An 8,219-nucleotide genomic window follows, 5' to 3' on the forward strand; every position below is an offset into this window, starting at 1 on the left:
CTTTCTTTGACATCCATAGCTGGACTGCAGTTAAAAATGCTTGCTACTCTGATTTAGCTTTTGCAACCACATGTGACAAATGTAATTTATTTCTCCTGGCCCGTGGTTCTATCATTCTGAGGCTTTGATATAGGCTCAAGTGCATATCAACAAAGTCTAAATTCAGTACATTCATCAAGCTTTCTCTCTAATGGATGGCCATATATATTGGCAAAAATAAGGGCTCCATCACATTGAATTCAACTGTTGGTTGAGACCATACCAGACCTCTCGGCTGCCGCTTCTTTTCTGTTCTAACTTCTCTAGCACAGACGCTGCTCCTTTCTTGTTGTTGTGGCATCATCAAAGACTATCGATTAGTGTGAATTGTGTGTTTAGGTAATAATCTTTTATCTAAAACTAAAAACTGATGTCATGTGTGTTTAGATTAGTATCGCGTGCAAAAAACAAATGTTGAAAAATATTTTTAAGTCAAATGTACACCTGTGACCTAAAGTTGTTGCCAGTCACTCGGATTTTGTTCTGGGCCCGTGCTGGCAATTTGGAAGTCATTTAAATAAAAATTCTTAAACTGCAGACAAATTTGACAAATGTCTTAGACTGTGGACAAATTTGACATGATTTCAAACCAAATGCGAGTGAACTCTGAATTGACTCCCGACATCCGGCCTGAACAGGCCAATATGTAACTTAGACAATAACTGATACATGCTGAGATTGAACCTTCATACAATGATATGGAAATAATGTATTAAAGATTCAGATGTAGAGACAGCTCATTCTTTATAATATAATAATTGTATACCAGGAGATATTCCTTGTAATCTGAATCATAGAAAATAATTAATATATTACAGTTGAAACGAAGATTGTTTAAGAAGTAAGAGTTGGTAACGAGTGTGCCACACTTTTATTCTCTCATAATATTTTCACTTGGGGAAATTGCAGATATTGTTGTAGAACTTTGGTGTTATTTAAAGAACTATTTAATTCTGATTCGTCCTTTTTTTGTGCTAAATGTCTTGATCTCTGTTTTCTCCATGCAGTAAAATTTGCCACTCAGAGGGTGCAATAATATTTGGATGTTTCAAATGCCTGATAATGATGATTCATAGTGGGGTTGGTAGTTGCAATTTTAGTCAACTGCAGTGTGGAAGGGGAATCAGGAGCACTATCAGCCAGCCATTTCAAAAGGATGGTCCAGTTCTGGATGTTCTTGAAACCTGCGGCTATAGGAAGAAGAAAAGTGTCAAACAGGGAGCCTAAAACTTGGAATATTTTTTGTACAGGACTTTTTCCACTTAATTAATTCAATTTAAAGCATGGACAAATTATTATCATCAGCCATATGTTCAATATCTAATGTAACCATTTATGCTGCTGAATGGCCTTACACTTGGTAACATTTCCAGAAGTGGGTTGTTTCAAGGAGACACATAGATGAGCCCTTAGGTTTTCACATTAATCACTGTCAAAGTGTATGCATTACTATTCTTTTGTGCTTAAATGTGGTCAATTGTTTAATTTCTATAGAGCTTCAAGTTGTGTACTACATTGGTCTTCTACTACTCACAGAAACACTGGCAACAGTAATGGTATCTGCTTTGGGATATTCAAATGCTGTATAATGGTGAATGTAGGTAGATATTTGGTAACAGGTACATGTAAAAATTGTTGGTTCTGTTAAGCTCAAAAGTAGATTTGTATTGATGAGTCTGTCATTTTTGTTACTTCATATTAATGTGTACCACTATGATTTGTTTTGTCATTGATATGTTGCCATGTGACTGTTACTGTATTCTCGTACTTGTAATTGACTACTTTTCTTCAATGTTCTCTCAGACTTTTGTGCATTAGAGTTGGCATTCTTGTCCAGGCCTCTTCTATGTGGTTTATAATAATTTTATATCCAACATTGTGTCACTTGACTTTCAACCAATCAATTCATGTGTACTACATTTGTGCAATTTTTCTAGTTTTTCTCTTAGGGGTCCTTCAGTATTTTACATCCAATGGGTATGGATTTATATTGCAGCAAGTCAATTCATTGAAAAATTACAACAGGCCACCCCTAAATGGGAATTAAAAAATAACTCGTTATCAGAAAGTCTGTTCATTCCATTTGCCAAATTTTTAAACTCTAAAGATTGTTTGGAATAGCTACAGGATTAAGTTCAGCAAAATACAGTTAAGCGACTAAGCCCCATAGTTTTTTTTAAAAAAGGTCACCAATTGACGAGTACATTTGTGGACATGGATAAACAACAATAATAACTTGGTTGAAATTTTAATTCTGAGACACTATCCTTCCCTGTGGATGATCCTTATCCAAACCACGAGCCACTTCTTATGGAGTACGAAAGTCGTTTGTAGGGGCTTCCTCAATGTTTGGTGTTCCTCTTAGAAAACCTGTGCACGACAAAGACTCCTGTTAAGGTTGTAGCTTCAGTTGGATTGAATTGACCTGAAGATAAATCCTTTATGGTTATTGGTAAATCATCATTTAGAAAATACTCTTCATATCTACTATATGTGTGTGTGTGTGTTAAAACCGTAACTTTGATTCTCATACAGATCTGAATGTGCAGATCGCATAGACCTTATCTTGGTATATTACCTTATGATTGCCTTTAAATACATTGCTCCTTGAATAGGCATGATCAGCAATTTCATAGATGGGTGTGTTAGCATTTACCTTAACTAATTTTATTTATTCTTGTTTGCTAAACATTATCTCCCTTGATGCCAATTCTAATAATGCATTGTTTGGACCGACCTAGATAGGGTCATGTCCCTTCAAGGGACATGCCCTTTGGTTAAGGTATTTATACAAGGTTTAATTGTAGTTAAAGGACACAATCAAACTTGAGGATAGGTTTGATGGGAAAGAACACTTTGATGCTTGGAAATTCAAAATTATGATGATTCTTGAACAAAATGATGTAAAACAATATGTTGATTTAGCATCCAGATAATCTACTGTTGAACTTCATAAATCTATCTGGAGTAAAAGAAATAGGAAAGCCATTCAGATTATATTAGATGGAGTAAAAAATGATATAGTACCCATGCTAATGAAATATCAAACAACATTTAATATGATGAATGCATTACTAAATGCATATGAGGTTAACAATGAAACTCGAGTTCTCACACTAAAAAGACAATTAAATCATGTATAAATAAAGAAGGGAGAATCAATGATTTTTTACTTCCTAAGGGTTGCTAGCCTAAGAGATGAACTTGCAAGTATATGAACCATCATTAATGACACGAAACTAACACTGATGGTTATAGATGGATTAGCCTATTCATGGGAAACATTGGCACAAGAAGTAAATGCCAGAGATAATTTACCCGACTTCAATAGACTTGAGGGAGATTGTCTTTAAGAAGAGTCCAATAAACTTAAGAAAGGAGGAAAATTGAAAATGAAAGATGAAAGGAAAATTGAAAATGAAAGATGAAGAACTTCATGTTCTTAATACAAATTCGTAAAGGCAAGAAGAAACATTTCAAGAAGAAAATGGGTAATCAAAAGAATGACAAGCCTAAGAAAGATCTATGCAAAATAAAATGCTTCAGATGCAAGAAGTTTGGACACTACAAATTTAGTTGTTTTGATAATTCTAAACAAGTGAACTATACAAACATTACTAGAGAAGAAGATAACTATGATTCTGAGAATCGTGTATTGTATTCAGCACTAGCAAATGAAGTTTCAAGTAAAGCATGGGTGATTGACAGTGAATCATCAAGACATTACATGATACAAAGAAGTATTAGACTCTATCAAAAAAAGGATAATGCCGAAGTCACCGTTGGTGATAATTCAACACATTTTGTCAAAAGAATTGGAAATTACTCTTTGCAACTAAAGTCGAGTAGTTCTCTGCTTCTCAAAGGAGTACTTTATGCACCAGGAATAAAAAGAAATCTAATTTCGGTTACAATGCTCGAAGATGATGGACATAATGTTGCATTCATGGACGGTAAAGTCATAACTTGGGCTAAGAACTCCTCATTTAAGAAAGCAAAATGGATTTGTCAAAGAAAAGGTTATTTGTATGAAGATAAATCTTTTATGGTTATTGGTAAATCATCATTTAAAAGATACTCTTATATATATAAACCTCAACTTTGATTCTCATACAGATCTGAATGTGCAGATCACACAAACCTTATCTTGGTATATTACCTTATGATTGCCTTTCAATACATTGCTCCTTGAATAGGCATGATCGGCGATTTCATAGACGGGTGTGTGTTAGCATTTACCTAAACTAATTTTAGTTATTCTTGTTTGCTAAACATTATCTCCCTTGACGCCGATTCTGAGAATGCATTGTTTGGACCGACCTAGATAGGGTCATGTCCCTTCAAGGGACATGCCCTTGGTTAAGGTATTTATACAAGGTGTGATTGTAGGTAAATGACACATAAAAATATAAGTCTGCTCCTTTAAGCAATTCTGCCTATATGAATTTATTGCAAAGATAAAAACAAATATCAGAACAACATTTAATATTCTGATAACACCTCCTACATTCAGAAAATAAAGAAGATCAACTACAACAAGCATAGAAGATATTATCTAAGTCTAATTTAATAACAGAATTTGTTGAAACTTTACAATATATGTATATATGAAAGGAGAAGAGACATGTCTCTATAATTAATCATCATTAAATAATATATTAACAATAACCCATATATAACTCCTATTATATGTCTGGTCTTCCAACCGAACACTTGTAAAGTCGGTTTTTCATTGCATTTGTCAAGACTGAGCAAGTAATTTTAATATTTTTGCCGTCTATCCTCGACATATATCCCAATACCAAAGATAGGGAGTGTTTCCTGGCAAGGTCATGTCTAACGCAGATGACAAGCCAATACATTCACGCTGTCAAGATTTTTATAGTGATTTTCAAACGTTCTCCTGTCATCAGTTCTATCCCGAGCTTGCTTTTTTCTTTGTTGAAGATAGACCCAAAACTGACGAGGCTTTGTTCCCCCACAACATCCCAACCAAATGTGATACTCTTTGTCCAGTTTCCTGTCAAGGAATATTATTCCTCGCCCTCTCCCCCCCCCACCGTACGGGTGTTTCCAGTTTCCTAAATGCTCAGCTCAGATAATGCCCAAGTCCGTTAGAATTCCAGGGATGCGTGGTTCATCTGATGGATGCGTTCATTAGTCTTTTAGCATTATTTTTTGTTGTAACACATATATGCAAATATTTTTAATTTATATAATTGCCAAAAAGAATTAATTTAAAAAAAAAAAAAATTTCCTTTAAGGTATGCGATTAAGGGGGAACATTACAATTTGTGTTGTGTAGCTAGTCAATTTATTGAAAAAATTTAGTGAGTAAAATGTAAATTGATAGGCTGCAAGATACGTGGCATGCTAGTGGATGCAACATGTTTAAGGACCATGCCGAGATATCCTAGATGAGATTGCTTGCACAGTTGCAGTACACAATAAATAATTGCACAACTGCAGTACAGAATAATAACATAAAGCAGTATGCACCTAATTAAAGAGAAAAGATGTTGACAGCATATACCTTTTGAGAATACAGTAACACCAAACACCCAGAAACCAAGGTTGCATGGGTACTCGTACCCACACCCCTGATACTCGTACCCACCAAGTACCCACGTACCCAAGTACCGGGTACACGTATCCCACGTACCGGGTACTTGGTGGAGAGCATCATAGCTAAGGACCTTGATTAAGATTTTGATTTTTGTTTTGGTTTTTTATTTTTGTATTAGCTTGTTGTTTATCAAACTTAATTCAATACCAAATCAGTTTGAAACTTTGATACTCATTAACAATAAACTTTATCACTGTTCAAGTCATAAGTTTATCAATTGCAATATGTCATTGTTATATGATTTAGGATCCTTTTGTTCATGTTTAAAGTCTGCCTTCTTTGTTATGCATCTGAGCATTTATCATGTATTATTATTTCAAACATATAGTAAATCTGAAATTGAAAACAATACATTACATTTGCAAACTTTATCACTGTCCTTGTTTTCAAAAACCATTGTCATGACTCATAATTTCAGATTTTTTATAAATATAAAGATATAATTTTTAAATAAGTTTGACATACCCAAGTAACTCTGTCCCCTATTATGAAAAATACTTTAAACATTAAACATTCAGCAATAGCATATATATATATATATATATTTCAAATTTCTTGTTTTGAATGTTCAATGTCATGACTCATGACATATATTTTGATTTTTATATTTTCTATAAAATATTAATTATATAGAAAAAATAGACATACACACGTACCCCCGTCCCCTATTTTGAAAAATATACTTACCCGTACCCATTCCCGTTCCCGTACCCACGTACCGTGCAACCTTGCCAGAAACATATAATCTGTCTGGAAACCCAATAAATTACAAGACATCTGAGGGATATGAAAGTTGGCATCATAGGAGAATGCCCCTCTGTTCCTGTGGGTGTAATGTACCAATGCCTGTGCAGAGGACTTTTGGCTCTGACCGTGCAACCTCCTTGCAATTGGTGCGGTCTATTGTGCTCTGCGGCCAGCCCCGTCCGAGCCTCTCTTTCCTCCGTATAGCACCATAGTAACACATTGTTGCATCATAGTAACACATAGAAAACACTAACCTCAGGCCTAATCACGTCACAATAGGATCGAAAGTCAAATTAAGACGGTTCTAGTCGCAATTTCTCATTTGTTTATTATAAGAACTTATATTTCACAGCCTCATACTGAAAATTAGATCTTTAAGAGATACAGGTAATAGGCTTAGTAAACATTTACAAAAATACTTCCAGTATGGATATGAAACCTAACCTATAGAGGCAGAGCAAGGCTCTCATGCCGCCAGAGAGCCATACTTTTGTAGTTTGTAATTAAGAATTTAATGGAGTATCTGTCCTTGGTTTTTAAATAATGTCTAAGTCTTTTCTTTATCAATTCTTGTTTAGTTAGTCCTTCCTTGCATTCGGTTATAGACAGTTTTGGTGGGTAGTTTAACGATGATGGCTTCTCTATTTTTTTCATCGACAATGTGCAGAGAAACCCGAATGTTGTTTTATGAATTAAGGATCAGGTAGAAACTGATAGCAAGTTCTTGCTTTGAAATGTTAATGTGGGGAAGTAATCTATTTCTTGTTTTGTGCATACACTCCAGTGTTTGTTCCATGAACATATTTGTATTTGTGGTGGAGAATATTTATCACCGTAAGGTGGCTAAGAATATATTGCACTGTAGGGTGGCTAAATCCATATCTAGGACGACAACGGACAGTAAGAGAAGGTGGCGGTTTCCATTAACATGGTAAGAAAAGGAGAGCTTGGGGGTTAACAATGAGTGAAAAAGGTGGAGGCATCATTGAAAGAGCCCATTAACCATGAGGATCAGGCATAGTCTAGAGGGAACCTAAATGATACAAGGACAGTTATCGTGTGTGGTTGTTTTCAAATGCAGAAGAGTAGTTTGGAGGAAGGCTTCGTGATAAGGTATTGGGCCTTAGCTGTGAAGAAAGATGTTAGTGTGGCATTTGAAATGAATGGATGCCGTGGGTGGTGATATGCAAGAGATGGCATGATAGAAGAGGTCGAAGCTTGGCATGTTAGTTTGGGAAGTGACCCAACATGCAAAGAGCGAGATGCGGGAGTGCAACCTGATCAGACATTGTATGAACCCGATAATATGGAGGAGGAACTCGGGTTTTCAATTAGATAGTAGGAGCTCAGGTTTTCAAATGAACAGAATGTGTTACCCATGACAGGCAGAGCGGGGTGAAAGGAAGCCGAAGCATTTATGATAATGTTCGGTGTGTGTGTGAATATGGCTTGGTCTTATCAATGAGAAAAGATGGTCATTAATCATCAGGTTTTAATACGGTGTTTGGAGATGGCGAAAAGGTGGTGAAGGAGCACGATAATGAGTACAGAGGTTGTGGTTTTGGAGGATTGAAACTGAGGTGTAATTGCAATGAGTGGGTGTTTATTATTCATTTACATCAATTATATTCAAGGAATGCATCAGAAGGTTGGAAAGGCAACACAGGGTCAATATCTCAGTCTATAAACAGGCATCCCACTAAATAGTAGCTGCCTACATGTTGTTCACAGAAAACATTGACAGCCATTGCCATATTAAATTTGTGAGCAATACATAATCCATAACATACCTACTAGAACAGCCCAA

The 8,219-nt window shown here is 35.5% G+C and overlaps 1 protein-coding gene across 2 annotated transcripts in view; it reads left to right on the forward strand.

Annotated features, from left to right (window-relative positions):
- Nucleotides 1-1,552, forward strand: part of LOC149542960 (serine/threonine protein phosphatase 2A regulatory subunit B''beta-like) — a 45,054-nt gene extending 43,502 nt beyond the window's left edge. For both annotated transcript variants that reach the window (XR_016355568.1, XM_089797890.1), the window contains exon 13: nt 1,047-1,552. The gene's annotated coding sequence lies outside the window, so the exon portion shown is untranslated. The remainder of the gene's footprint in view (nt 1-1,046) is intronic.
- Nucleotides 1,553-8,219: the final 6,667 nt, after the last annotated feature.

The sequence above is a fragment of the Cupressus sempervirens genome, chromosome 8 (genome assembly GCF_028749045.1).
Source record: "Cupressus sempervirens isolate cs-2001-9-10 chromosome 8, ASM2874904v1, whole genome shotgun sequence".
Lineage (NCBI taxonomy): Eukaryota > Viridiplantae > Streptophyta > Pinopsida > Cupressales > Cupressaceae > Cupressus > Cupressus sempervirens.